Source organism: Ochotona curzoniae, unplaced genomic scaffold (assembly GCF_017591425.1).
Source record: "Ochotona curzoniae isolate NIBS_2020 unplaced genomic scaffold, NIBS_Ocur_1.0 scaffold_4505, whole genome shotgun sequence".
NCBI classification, from domain to species: Eukaryota; Metazoa; Chordata; class Mammalia; order Lagomorpha; family Ochotonidae; genus Ochotona; species Ochotona curzoniae.
This window is the reverse complement of record NW_024467118.1, coordinates 52139298-52154044: the sequence shown is the minus strand read 5'-3', so window position 1 is coordinate 52154044 and position 14747 is coordinate 52139298. Positions and strand designations below refer to the sequence as shown.

Below are 14747 nucleotides of genomic sequence, written 5' to 3'. Positions count from 1 at the left end.
TTCCTCCCAAGATCTCCTTGCAGTTCTTCCGGTTTCTGGGAATGGAAAGCTTCCTCCATGAACTACGTTCCCCAAGCCTAGGACCCGCCTCTGCCATGTTCTCTCCGCTCTACCTATCTTATGTGGCATAGGAAGGTCACGTGCTCCTTCGATCCCTTGGACGAGATGGTGGCATTCCGAAGGAGATAAGGAAAAGTGCCAGTCGGCCATGCCCTCCCATAAGCAGCATCCATCGTGGGATTTGTCTCAAGCGCCTGAGCACTGCATCTGGTGGACTGACCCTTGGTGGCAGAGAGCCCCTGTGCCGAAGAGACCCAGAAACTAGCCTGGCCCACTGCCTGGATCTTCCAGGTTGGCCCAATCTGTGAGCACCTACAGCGATGGAGAGCAGCCCAACGAAAAGCACGGACGATGGCTGTGACGTAGTGTCTCAGAAATTCAGTGGTCTGGCTTAGTTTTGAATTCCATAGGATCTGTTTTCAGTGGGGTTTACATTTTTTTGCATCTGAGGCACTTCAAGTTATATATATATGGAAAGTTATATATATATATGGAAATCATATATATATATATATATATATATGGAAATCAATTTACTTTGAAGAGTAATCAGAAATGTACTTTGGTTCAGTTGGTGGGGCCAGAACAGGAAGGAATCTTAGTTGCTATGTTCTGTAGAACTGAATGAATTGAGTTGCTAGGCAGCTAAACCTGCAACTTAACCAAATGAGAGACAAATGTAACATGAAATTTCCATCAGAAGTCTCAAGTAAAATCTTTTTGTTCAGAGACTGGAGATTACATGAGACCTATGAATGTAACTAGAAAGATCATTGGAACCATCAATTCATCCGCTGGTAAGTCATTCAAGAGCTTACCTTTCTGAAGCAGAAAAGCATGGTTGGCAATTAATGCAATAATGAAGTTGCCACTTGGGTCGCCTGAAATCCAAATGAAAGTGCCATAGAATTCACTCTCAACGGTCTAACATTATTAATAACGAACTCCATCACAGTAAAAATTATAATCGATATCAAGGCAGACATGGAAACAAAGCACATCACAATTTTATTCACAATTTAGAGAAGCTGTCCACAAAAATTTTATCTGATGAGTCTTCTTTATTCTGATGGACTTGGAATTTTATGAAAAGTACGTCTGACCTTTATTTTACTTAATTAATCAGGCAATCAAGGCATCTTTGTAACATTAACGATTAGGATAAAGAAGCCAGAAAAGTGTTCCCTATGCATTGATCTGCAACAAGAACAACAAAAGAATGTGGTAATTATTTGATTCAATAACTTGCATAAACTGCAACTGTCAAAATTTCAACAGTTACAATTTCCAAAAACACAAAGACAATGTCACTTTTCAAATGAGATTTCAAAGTGTTGATGAGCAAGTGAAAAATCATTAAGTTAAAAATCAATATAGACATCAAGATACAAATTATTAAAAACATTGAGGTGTGTGAACCAAATGTTTTCATGACTTCATCTTGTAAACTGGTTGTCATGATATCTTTTTTTTTTTTGGTGTATTTTCTGATTTTATACGACCCCTAAAAACTCAGACTTATTTTTACAGAAATTTGTATTATAGGAGAGACAGAAATAGGCAAAAGAATTTGTCATGATTTAGGTGAAGATTTTAGTCAAAACCCATTGAATTGAGTATATAATTCAGCTTTGGAAACAAATGACGACATAATGGGAAATCAAAACTTGAGGAAAATGGAAGAATCATTTGAATCTTCTATGAATTTGGTAAATGGGTTTCAATTAAGGATGAAATCCTTGATTACTTACCAAACACGTAAGAGTTAGGATACAAAACAGACCACGGCCATTTGTGAATATCTCAGTTGTAAAGGTAAGAAAAGGTGTCCACCTGCTTGCTGAAAACAGTGGATGCATTGTTAAGGTTAACAGAGAATAAAATAGTGAATCAGATCCAGTGTTTTGCAGCTGGTACAGGACTGATTTGGAAGACTGGAGCAAGAATAAGGAAGAAAGGTAAACAATGGTATAATTATGTTGGCTATCAGCTTAATGGCCATGAAATGGCCTTAATAATAAAGAAATTCCTTGTCTTTAAGGTAGACAGGCATTTTGAGAATGGTGATTTTCCACTCTGCTGCCTTCACATTCACAGAGAAATTTTAGTAAAATTACATAGGACAACAAAGCTCTCCGTAAAGGATAGAAAAGTTCAGAAGACTCTTCAAGGAACAGCAAAGCAATTTTGGAGATACAAGATCAACTTAATATCAAAGTACAAGAAAAATCAAAGAGAAATCAGTTCGGGTACTGAATTTGGCATAGTTCATTTCTGTTTTTTCTCCCATGGGAAGCTGGCCCGGAGCAATGTATTTTAGATCCATCATGGAAGACCACTTTCCTATCGTGTCTGTTTTCAAATACGCTGGTAGTTCCTAGTTTCATTATTAAGGTAATGTCATTATTTTAGTGAGCTATTCATGACTATAATCACAGTAGCTAATTAAAATAGGTATTTTATATGTAAAATTTTGGAGTTTTATTAAGTGTCTGATTTCTCCCTCACATTATTTAGACCTGTCATCTGTATTTGTCAGTTATATAACCTATTGTCTACAGATTATGTGTTTTGTGATTGTTTGGTTCAAGAACATAGCAGGGCCCGGCGCAGTAGCCTTATGGCTAAAGTCCTCACCTTATCCTCACCCGTATTCCATATGGGCACAGGTTCTAATCCCAGCCACCTTGTTTTCCATCCAGCTCCCTGTTTATGACCTAGGAAAGCAGTTGAGGATGCCCAAAACCTTTGGACTCTACACCTACGTGGGAGACCCAGAAGAGGCTCCTGGCTCCTGGCTTCAGAGTAGCTCAGCTCCAGCCATTGCAGCCACTTGGGGACTTAATCAGCAGATGGAAGATCTTCCTCTCTATCTCTCCTCCTCTTTGTATATCTGACTTTTCAGTAAAAATAAATAAATCTTTAAAAAGAAAGAACAAAGCCACAATCAGCTCAGTTGACAAGCTGTTGTACTAGGAATAGGACATGAGTTTTTATATTCAAAAACATGATAAAATCTGTAATGATATTAATGAGATCGTGTATGTATTTGTGACATATTTTCCTATATGCATATGAATGCTGTATATGTATATTTTGAGATCAATATGTGCAAAGGATCATCTCAGAACATGGCATTTATAATCCTATCACTGCCACTTATCTTGATACCTTTGCCCCATTACTACAATATTATTCCACTCAAAGCATTTACCCTTTCTTTTAGGGTTCACTGATTTACTTTTCATTACCAAGGCGTTTTGTTGTTTTAAGTAGTTTCACAATCTTTTCTGGGAAGATCGGTATTAATGATTCAAACTAGGTCTTGGTTATTGATTTTTCTATGTATTATTGACTCAGTTTTGTGTCCAGAAAAGTATTCTAGATTTGCCAATTTGTTGATATACAAATTTTTGCAGAAATTCCTGAAGAGTCTATTTTATTTCTGGGGTGAGTGCTGTGACATATTTTTCATCTCTGATTTTATTGACTTGGGGCTTCTTCCTTTTTTTGCTTAGTTGAACCAATGGTATCAATTTAATTGATTATTCTAAAAAAAAGAGCATTAATTAAACTGATCACTTGTGATTTTTGTTTCAATTTTGCTTATCTCTTCTTAAAATTTTCTGTCCTACTGATTTTGTGTTTGGTTTGTTATGTCCTTGAGTTGCATTAGATTACTTATTTGATTACTTTCCAATTTCTCGATATAGAACCTATATAATATTAGTGCCACTATAATATAATATAATATAATATAATATAATATAATATAATATAATATAATATAATTGCTACATACCTCCTGATTAGCACTACTTTTGATGGATCTGTTACATTTTAAGTTATTGTACTGTCATCTTCATTTGTTTCCAGGAATTTTGTTTTGTTTCTCATTGGATTTCTTCTATGACCTTCTATTCATTCAGGAGCATTATTATTCAGTCCCCATAAGGCTGCATATTTTCTAGAGTTTCTTAAGTTGCTGATTTCCACCTTAATTCCATTATAGTTGTAAGAGTTAAACGGCATCATTTCACTTTTTTATTCTCTTTAGTCTTTTTAGGACTTAGTAGGTCCACATAGTCCACAATGTACATTAGCCCTGTCATTTCTTTGTTTTTTTTTTTTAATCTAGTTGAACTATTGATAAAAATGGGGTGTTGAGTGCCCTGTTATACTGAACCTATATCTCCATCTGCATCTGTTAACATTTATTTAAAATATTAAAACACCCTAGCATTGAATGTTTATACATTTCATACAAACACATCTTCTGTTGAATTGATCCCTTCATAATTACAAGATGTCCTTGTCTATCTCTTTTAACAGCATTTGTATTAAAATCTATTTTGTCTGATATTTGGAAGGCCACTCCTGCTTGTTTTATCAGTTAGCATAGAGCGCTTTTTTCTATCCCTTTAGTTTGATTCTGTGTGTATCTTTGCTGATGAGGTGTGTTTCCTGAAGGCAGCATTTGAATGAGTCTTGCTTTTTTAATCCATTCAGTCAGTATTTTTTTTAGACCAGTTAAATTCAGGTTATTATTGATAAGAAATAACCTGTTTCTGACATTTTCCCATAAATGTTCTTCTTCATTTTTTGTTTCCTTCACAGTTTTTCCAGATTTTTTGCTTTCAGATTTATTCGTAATGACTATCATTATCTGTTTTTATGAGCACCCACATAATGAAGTATCATCTGTAAAGCAGGATGAGGGTTGTCAAATTCTTCCAATTTGTGTGGTTTTTTTTTTCAAAGGTTTTACTTGCTTTCATTTATGACTGACAGTTCTGCATTGTACAGTTCTGGGTTGATAGGAGCTTTTTTTCTTTAAGAACTTGGAATATGTGTTTCTATTTCTATCCTAGCCTTGCAGGGTGTATGACAAAAATCAGCTGTCAGTAAATTGGACAACCTTTAAAGTAATCCAGACCTTCTCTAGTGCACATATTACAATGTTGTTGTTTTTTTTTTGTTTTTGTATTTTACAGTTGAACATTTGACTTCAATGTGTCATGGTAAGTATCTTATCTAGTCACACCTATATGGAGTTCTAAATGCTTCCTATACTTGGAAGCCACTTTGCCAAATTAGGGATTTAAACATTTTTTCACTGAATAGGCATAATAAATGATATTTATGTCCATCTTTCCATTGCTTTTTGAAATGACCTTATATTTGTATATTTTAGTAACACTGTGATGAATTCCTGTGTCCTTCAGTTAAGCTTACTATTTCTCAAATTGTGACCAATTGTTGCATTTTTGTAATTCTGCATTCTGTGTGTCATCAATGTTTAAGAACAACTCCAGTGCAGTTTACTGACTCACATGTAATAGCAGATACTGATTTTTTTTTAAAGCATGCTCCGTTATTTCATTTTCATACTCACTTGCTCATAGTGCTACTCTTGATCCTGTCCTGATTTTTATTTGGTTTTTCAGCTTTGCTTTTCTGATGGATTGGCTACACAAGACGACACACTGTTAAAGGTCAAAGTCAAAGGGAGGAGACAGACTTGTATGTCTTCCTGCCTATTCCACATTCATCTCATACAAAACTCCAAATGGCTGTAAGTGAAGCCCCGGTTCATGTGAGGAACACTCTTCTGATGTTTTGGCTGGGATTATTACTCCTCCTTTCTGGATGGCCTCAGATCGGACACTCTCAACATCACAGTCACGTAGAAGTAGTAATACCCATGAGGGTGACTGGCACTAGGAAAGGTGTGAAGACTCTAGGCTGGCTCTCCTATAGCCTGCACTTTGGGGGACAGAGGCACATAATCCACATGAAGGCCAAAAAGCTGTTAGTATCCAGACATTTCCCAGTGTTCAGTTACACAGACAAGGATGTTCTCCGTGAGGATCTGCCATTTATCAAGGATGACTGCCACTACCAGGGTTACATAGAAGGAGAGCCAGAATCCTTCATTGCTCTTAGCCTCTGTTTTGGGGGCTTTCATGGAATACTACAGATAAATGACACTGTGTATGAAATCAAGCCCAAAAGGTTTTCTAAAACACATGAACATCTGATTCATAGACAATTCTACAGTGAGACAGAATTCCAATCCACAAAATGGCAATCAGCAGAAAAAGAGATAGCAGGGAAACTGGGATTTCAAGAGCGTAACAAACTCCATCTCATGCAAGAGAAGTATGAGGGCTGGTGGCCGCACAGATGGTTTGTGGAGCTTGCGGTGATTATAGACCATCAACGATTCATTTTCCGGAATGGTAATATCACAATGGTGATGCAAGATGTATTAATCACAATGAATGAAGTAAATTCCATTTTTTCTGCAATTGACGTTTCTGTGTTTTTATGTGCAATTGAGATTTGGAATCACAGAAACTTAGTGACAATAGGCAACATTTATGAAACATTGCAAGGGTTTTGCCGGTGGAAGTACACAACCTTTGATGCCCGAGTAAGAAACGATGCTGCACATTTTTTTTCAAGGAATGATTACTTACGTGAGGGTGAATCATATTGGGGGAAAGTATGCCAGAAGAATAGCTGTGGTATTGAAAAGTTTTTTGCAAATGACGAGTTTTATAAATTTGCACTTACCGTGTCACATGAGCTTGGTCATAATTTGAACATGCCCCATGATGTAGGAACATGTACTTGTGGGAAGGAGACGTGCCTAATGTCTGAAGGATCAGAACTCACAGCTACATTTAGTAATTGCAGCATTGCTGCCTTTGTGGAGATTATACAAAAGACTACCTGTTTGCGCAATAGACCAACCCCTCTGAAAGACCTGTGTGGGAATGGTGTGGTTGAGGAAATGGAGCAGTGTGACTGTGGAACCCTCAAGCTGTGTTCACAAGATCCTTGTTGTTTTGCAAACTGTACTCTGAGACCCGGGGCAGCTTGTGGGTCTGGTCTTTGTTGCAAAAACTGCAAGTTCAGGGCAGCAGGTGAATTGTGCCGAGAGAAGGATAATGAGTGTGATCTTCCCGAGTGGTGCACCGGAACTTCACAGGAGTGCCCTGAAGATGTCTATTTGCAAAACGGAGAGACTTGCAGAAGCACTAGCCACTGCTACAACAATAGATGCTTTTCCACCCGTGATGAGCAGTGTCAACAAATTTTTGGTGTGGATGCTAAAAATGCAAATCAATCATGTTACAGAGAGTTGAATACTCGTGGTGACCGGTTCGGTAACTGTGGTAATGACACAAAATCATATTTAGCATGTAAAGAAAAAGATATTATGTGTGGAAGAATCCAGTGTGAGAATGTGAAAAGAATGCCCTTACTGAGAGAACATACTACTATCCATTCTGTGACATTCAACAGCACTACCTGTTGGGGCACTGACTACCACTTCGGGATGGTGATACCTGACGTTGGTGATGTGGAAGATGGCACAGAGTGTGCTGAAGACTCCATATGTTCCCAAAAGAAGTGTATCCCTGTGCAAGTGCTTCAGTATAATTGTTCCCATGCACTGTGCCATAGTCACGGAGTCTGTAACAACAAAGACCACTGCCACTGTGACTCTGAGTGGAAACCACCTACCTGCAAAATAGCAGGCTATGGAGGCAGTATTGATAGCGGCCCACCTCCCATCCCACAAACATCCCAAAAGCCAAATGTGTTGCTTTATATTCTGCTGATTTTACTGATTGTTTTATCATTGCTTTTGCTTGTTCTATGCTGTATATTTTTTCTTCTTGCAATTAGAGACAAGCAAAAAGAAGAGGAAGAGAAAGAAAAAAAGAAAACTGCTGATCTACCTGCAGAAGTTCAAAGTGTGGCAGAGCTACCAGTGGCACCTCCACCACCAACAGTTGATGCAAAACCAGAGGCCAAGAAATCTGTACTCAAGAGAAGGAAGACTGGGAAGACTGCTCGAAGCACAAAAAAGGGAAGAAAGAGCCTTAAAGCCTCAGTTCTGAAACGCAAAAGTACTAAAAAGGCTTCTTTAGCTGCAAGGAAGAAGTAGAATGTTCAGCTTCTTCCTCATGGCGCATCAAATGGTCAAGATTTCCCGAAGATGGGAGAGGGGGAAAAATCACGGTTCCTGAAAATAACCCCAATCTTAATGGAATTTCCTTTATTAGTATTTTGCTCTCCTGGCAGTAGAAAGGCTATTGTAGGTGCCACGAGAAGACTTTAAAACATCCTGAAGATTCACTATATCACACAATAGTCAAAAAAGCTAATAAATGCAGACTACACCCTGGCATATTTCTGATTTTTTATTGATTTAAGACATTTTGGAGACTCTGTTTTCATGGAATCAGACACTTTCCTATCTAAAGGCACTGACAAGGACAGGGTGTGTGGAGCTTCATTTGTTGGCTTGCAGTTGCAAACCTCCTTCCTTTTTATATCATGCTTTGCCACATGAGGAAGGGGAGATAATGAAGCCCCTTTTCTTCTTTGCTAGACAGCTTTGCCTACCTGTAAGTGGAGAGCTGGAGATGCCTAAAGACCTACAGAACTCCCAGGTTGATGGCTCTTTTTCTCAGTGCTGCCTCAGCAGCAGCAGCTTTTGCTCTAATTAACGCCATACAAACATAGTTAGTTACTGGGCAAACATACAGTATGGTATGCCCAGCTACCTGAGGGTTTACAAAACATGGTACATTCAAGAATTCTGGCATGCAGGTCTTTCGGCCCCCATCAAATGCCAGAGGATTCAGCACCAAGTTTGCTGTCCTCTAGCCCCATGCTCAGGGTTTCAAATAGCTTGACCTCTTCCCTTTGATCTGTAGTCCTTCCAGTGATCACTAGAAGTGAAGGTTATCTCAAGAGTGTGAGTTCTTATTTTGTGACTCATCTCTGAGTGCTAGAAGACTCGCCAGAGCACAGTGAAGAACGCCAGGAGTAGTCAGACAGCAAAATAATTTTTCTCGCCAGTGCTCTTTGCCACCATGAGGGATGACCTATGCACCTTCAGAATCCATAGAGATGACAACACTTGTCAGCAATTTCTTCACAACTTGTATTATAAAATACAGTTACAGGATGTGTAAGATGCAAGAAGTCTTAGCAAACCATGTTTCCTCTAGGATGGGGAAAGCTAGGAAATCCCAAATAAGCTTTAGAAATCATATACCCAAAGTTTCAGGGTTGTGGAGCAAATAGGAATAGATAAACTAAACCTTTAGGAATGGAAAACAACGATAAAAGTACCTGAGCCCTCTTTTCCTTTCGAGCACTTGTATCTCATTCTAGCCATGAATGATTTATGCAACTGGCTTGCCATTCTACCTTTCCAACAAGAGAAATGACAAACGATCACTAGTGGGGTCACCTGAGGAACCAGTGATTTTTACATACAATAATTTGTTCAAAACCAGATATTTCTGGCAGCTTGATGCTTCTTATGATACCTGCAAGCTTGCTTCCTGGGGCCAGGGAACTCGAGCTGGGACCTGGCACCTAGTAAGTACGTTGCAGTTGATGAATGACTTCTGGGGGACTTCCACCAACAAGGCCACTGTACTTGTAGATAAGCAAGAGGTCTCCTGAGACCAGAAATATTTGAGGAGAGAAATTGTGGGACCTTCCTAGGCGAGACCAACGCACTTTTCCATTCAGGGATCTGAGCTATGCTAGTTAGCACTGACACCTGCTCACCACCCACTGAAACACACAAAAAGTAGGGACAAAGCTCCTGCCACTGAGTATCAGGACAGGGCATAGGTCATGTTGGACTAGGCCATGACACTTTCCAGCACATGAGAAAGCCAGGTCTGGGGGTATATTCTGTAGGGGATATCTGGACTTACCCCTTTAAGGCCGCAATATCACCTAGCTTGCACAAGAGCTGCGGTTGGTGACAGGCCAAGCTAAGCATGATCATGAAACTTACCAACACTCATGGGTATGGGTGTTGAGACCAGGCCAGGCTGGTCCAGGCTGTAGCAAGTTCAAGTGCACTCAAGAATTGGATGTGGGATGGGGCAGAGTGCAATATCTACCAGCATACACAAAAACTGCGACTGGGGACTTTGGGGGTCAGACTAGGCCAGATAAGGGTCCAACATCTACTGGTAGGCATGAGATTAGAGTCTGGGAGTGGGCCTGATGGGGGAACTTCCCTGATGGGTCTTAGTTCCTGCTGGTGAGCCTGGGAGTCACAGTTGGGTGTTGGTCAGGCCAGGCAGGGCTTGCTCTACTTGTCAGCAGGTGTGTGCTCTGAATCTGCAGGGCAGGGAGGGGCAGGCTAGGTAGGGCCAGGCCTTAGCACTGAAGCCAGGATGAGGTGTGGGACATGCCAGTTTAGGCTACAACATCTATAAGTTTGCATGAAATTCAGGGTTGGGTGCAGACTGAGAAGGGCCAAGCTGCAACAACCAACAGTGAGAGTTGGGACTGGGATGGGCTATGCTAACTTGTGTTGAAGCAACTACTGACTCACATGAGACCTATGACTGGGAACAGACCTGGTCAGGGAGCTAAGGATATGCCTCAGGACAGGCTAGCTTGGGTTGCAACACCAACCAATTCACATCAGGGCTGTAAATAGGGCCTGGACTGGGACTGGGCTAGGCTGCAGCACCTACCAGCATGAGCTGGAAATGTTAGCTGGCAGTGTAGAGCTAGGATACAGCACTTCCTGGTGAATGCTGAGGTGATGTGGCCATGCCAGACTGGGCTACAGCACCCACAAGCTTATGTAAGACCTCTGTGGCAGGAATTTGAGGGACACCTGGCTGGGGGATGGCAGGGCCTCCCCTGCTGGGCCACTTCTCCAGGTGATAAGCATGAGAGCTGGGACTATGGGCACATTAGGCTGAGCAGGGCTACAATACCTGTTGGCCTGCATGTGAATTGGGATAGGAGAAAAACCAGGCTGGGCTAAGCAATCATATTCACAGATACATGCATGAGCCAGGGTAAGTACAGGCTGATTGGGCTTTGCTGCACCATCAACTAGCAGGACCTGGGATAGGAGGCAAATACTGCCAGGGTATACCACAGAACCACCTGGAAGTGCAAGATCTGGTACTGGGAGTGGGCCCATTAGGGAAACTGGAAGAATCTCTGTGATGGGCTACAATTCCCACCGGTAAGCATGAGAACCAGGGCTGAAGGTGGGCCTGACTTAACAGGTGATGGCATTCATTGCGTAAGTGTGAGCTGGATAGTGGTAAACTAGGTTACAGCATCCATTAATGTGTACAAAAACCAAATGGGATGTGGGATGGACTGGACCAGTCTGCTGCACATACTAGCATGCACCAGAGCTGATGCTGGCAGTGGGCCTAGAGGGAATTATTAAGGGTCACATTGACTAGGTTTCAATTCCTTTAGTGTGTGCAAAGGCCAAATGTGGGGGTTATGGCTAGCTGGGCTGCAGCATCCATTTGTTTGTATATGAGATGAGGCTGGGAACAGAACTGGGGATGTAGGCTGATGTGGGTGAAGGATTGAGCTGGGCTTCACACTGGCTAACACACTAAGGAATTAGATCTGGGGTTACCTCTAACATGGTTTCTTTGGGGATCCCTCCAGTTCGACCTCTGGACTAAAAAATCAACCACAGGGAAAATCACAAGATCTGTGGTCTGACTGTGGAGTTCATGTGTCAGAATTGGGCCTCCCCTGTTGCTGAACCTGTGCAATAGATGTCATGGCCAGATCCACATGGGAAACATGCCAGCTCATTGAAGCCTATAGAGGATATTTAGTACCATGGCAGAGGATGGAAGGCAAAACAAATTGGACAACTCTACCGGGCAAACTTTGAAAGCACGTGTCTGAGTGTGTGGAGACTCTGAATTGGATTATATCAGTTAGTGGACCTTGGAATGATTTCCTTAACCATGGAGCAACAAAATCAATAGCATCTCAGAACTATCAAAACCACTTAAGCAACATGTTTGGAACATGTCACACATCAAGGACCCTGGGATGACATTGGGTAGCCATCTCATATCCTCAGGTACTAATGCGGTTAGGCAGCTGGAAACAGCCCTTTCCTCTCCCTACTCCCCACAGATAGAGAGAAAAAAAAGTTGGAAGCAATGGTCTCATCCACTTCCCCCTAATTCACTAACCCTTTTACCCTAATCACAGGTTCACATGGACATGCATCCTTCCCAACTATGTTAACATCACCTAAAATTAAATACATTTATTATTTTAAAAAAGAAAATAAAACTAAGAAATTTTCCACAAATGCTTCTAGGGTTTAACTGTGCCTTCCAGAACTCATGCTGAAATGCAATTGCCAGCTATCGGCACTGGGAAACGAGCCTTTGAGAGGGGTTTAGGCAATAGCTTGTGACAGATTAAGGCCATTACCATGAGAGTGGGTGAGTTATTGCAGTAGTTTTATTATAAAAGGCAGCTCCATCTGTCTCATAGACCACCTCCTACCTTTCTGTCTGCCAGTAGGAAATGGTATACCAAATGGCCCTCACTGCATAGAGCCGTTAAGTAATTGGTTTCCAAGCCTCCATCACTGAGAGATAAATTTCTTCTCTCTATAAATTACACTGCCTGGGATACTCTGTTATAGCAACAGAAAACAAGCAAAACCAAAACAACAGCAACTGATGCCAGAAGTAAATTTGTTGCTATAACTGATACCTTAAAATGAGGGAGCAGCTTTGCATATAGATAATGGGTAGAAGCTCAAAGAATGAGGGGGAAGATTAGTAGAACCCTAGAATGATGTAACCAGATCAATACAGGAGATTTTGATAAAGATTCAGATGAGAAGACTGGAGAAAGCCTACAACTTTGTAGAGATGATTTTAGTGGTCAAGATCAGAATACTGGTAGAAATGTGGACAGTGAAGACCATTCTGATGACACATCAGATGAACATTAAAAATAACATACTGGAAACTGGGAACAAGATGATTCTTACTATTAAAAGCAACTTCAAAAAGTTCATGAGAAATGTAATTAAAAGATAAGATTTTTGGTGCAAAATTTTTTGAAACCTGTATATAGGATGTATTGTCAATAGGTAAATACAAAATTGACATTTCAAAATCATCATGCAGGGCCCGGTACCTCCACTTTCCATCCAGCTCCTGCTTGTGGCCTGGGAAAGCAGCTGAGGATAGCCCAGAGCCTTGGGACCCTGCACCAATGTGGGGACCTGGAAGAGGTTCCAGGCTACTGGCAATGACCGGAGCTTAGCTGATCCAAAGCCAGGAGCGAGGAGTTTTTTTTGGGTCTCCCACATGGGTGCAGGGTCCCAAGGCCATCCTCCACTGCTTTCCCAGGCCATGAGCAGGAAGCTGCGTGGAAAGTGGGGCTTCTGGGACATGAACCAGCACCCATATGAGATCCTGGCGCATGCAAGGTGAGGACTTTAGCCACTAGGCTACCATGCCAGGTCCACAATATTATAGTTTTAATAATCTGTGATTTCTTTATAACTCACTGTATATGGGAGAAATTATTTTTAATTCAATTACTGTTTCAAAGCCATTGTCTTCATTCCCAGTAAACTAAGGTCTTTTCCTTTTTACTTGTTAGACTTCTTATTCTGTAAAATATTCTTTTAAAGGAAGAGGGACATACACACACAGAGACAGAGAATTCTCCCAATGAGTGGTTTGCTCTTCAGATGACTAACATGGCCAAGGCTGAGCCTGGTTGAAACTGGGAACAGGGAACTCAATCAAGGGTTTCCAGATGAGTATCAGGGATTTCAATCAGTGGGCACTAACAAAGAGTGAACTCCAGGCTGATATCCAACATAGCCATTTGTTTTGTTTTGTTTTCCCTCAGGTCAGTTAGAAGTTTATTTTATTTACACCTTTCCAAGAGCCAACTCTTACTTTTATTGACATTTTTTCTATGTTAAAAATTCTTTGGGGTTAGGCATGCGAACAGGAACCTCCACTCCATTGGCCACTTTGGGCTGTTAGTGGTAGGGGATGCAACCTAGCTGGACTGCTTAAAAAGCTGGCACAATCGTGGCCTGGGCAGCCAGTGCACCAACGATGTTGGGGCTTCACCCGCTGGCGACCTGGCAATGAACTCTGGGGTCTTGGGTATGTGGAATTACAGCCTAGGGACATCCATGGACACAGCCACAGTACATGTAGGTGTGGAATGAATCCTGAGGGACTCCCAACAACAGGACCACTGTACTTGCAGGTAAGTGAGGCGACTGAGACCTGGTGGTTTGGAAAGGAGAGATCGGGAGATCTGTATGTGTCAGACTCATGCATCTAGCCCACATGGGAATCTTAAGTAGGGCTTGTTAGTGTAGAACATCACTGACCACCACACACCAGCCCACATGAAAGCTAGAGTTGGCGGCCAGTCTTGCAGGACTAGATCCCAGTCCCTAACTGAATGTTGAACAGGGGATGGGTCACATTAGGCAGGGCCAGGACACTAAATAGCACGCAAGAGAACCAGGTTCTAGGGTAGATTCTGTGTGGGATAAGTGGGCCCAACCCTGGAAATGCAAGTCCTGCTGGTTAGCTTAAAAGTTGGGGTGGTGATGGGCTGAGCTAGGTGTGACCATGGAACTTGCCAACACTCATGGTTACTGGGACTGAAAATAGGCTGGGCAAGTCCAGACTGCAGCACATACATGAGCATCTGAAAACAGGGTGTGGAGTGTGGGCCAGGCTGCAAGATTCATCAGCCCATACAGAGGTCAAGACGGAGAAGCAGGCCATGCTGGGCAAGGGCCTAGCACCTGCTGGCATGCATGAGATCTGGGTCTGGGGTGAGCC

At 41.5% G+C, this 14747-nt stretch overlaps 1 long non-coding RNA gene across 1 annotated transcript; it reads left to right on the top strand.

Annotated features, from left to right (window-relative positions):
- Positions 1-682: 682 nt before the first annotated feature.
- On the top strand, positions 683-6359 carry LOC121146851. The gene is made up of 3 exons (XR_005882258.1): positions 683-857; positions 2158-2309; positions 5508-6359. It is a non-coding gene; the product is annotated as an uncharacterized LOC121146851 (long non-coding RNA).
- Positions 6360-14747: the final 8388 nt, after the last annotated feature.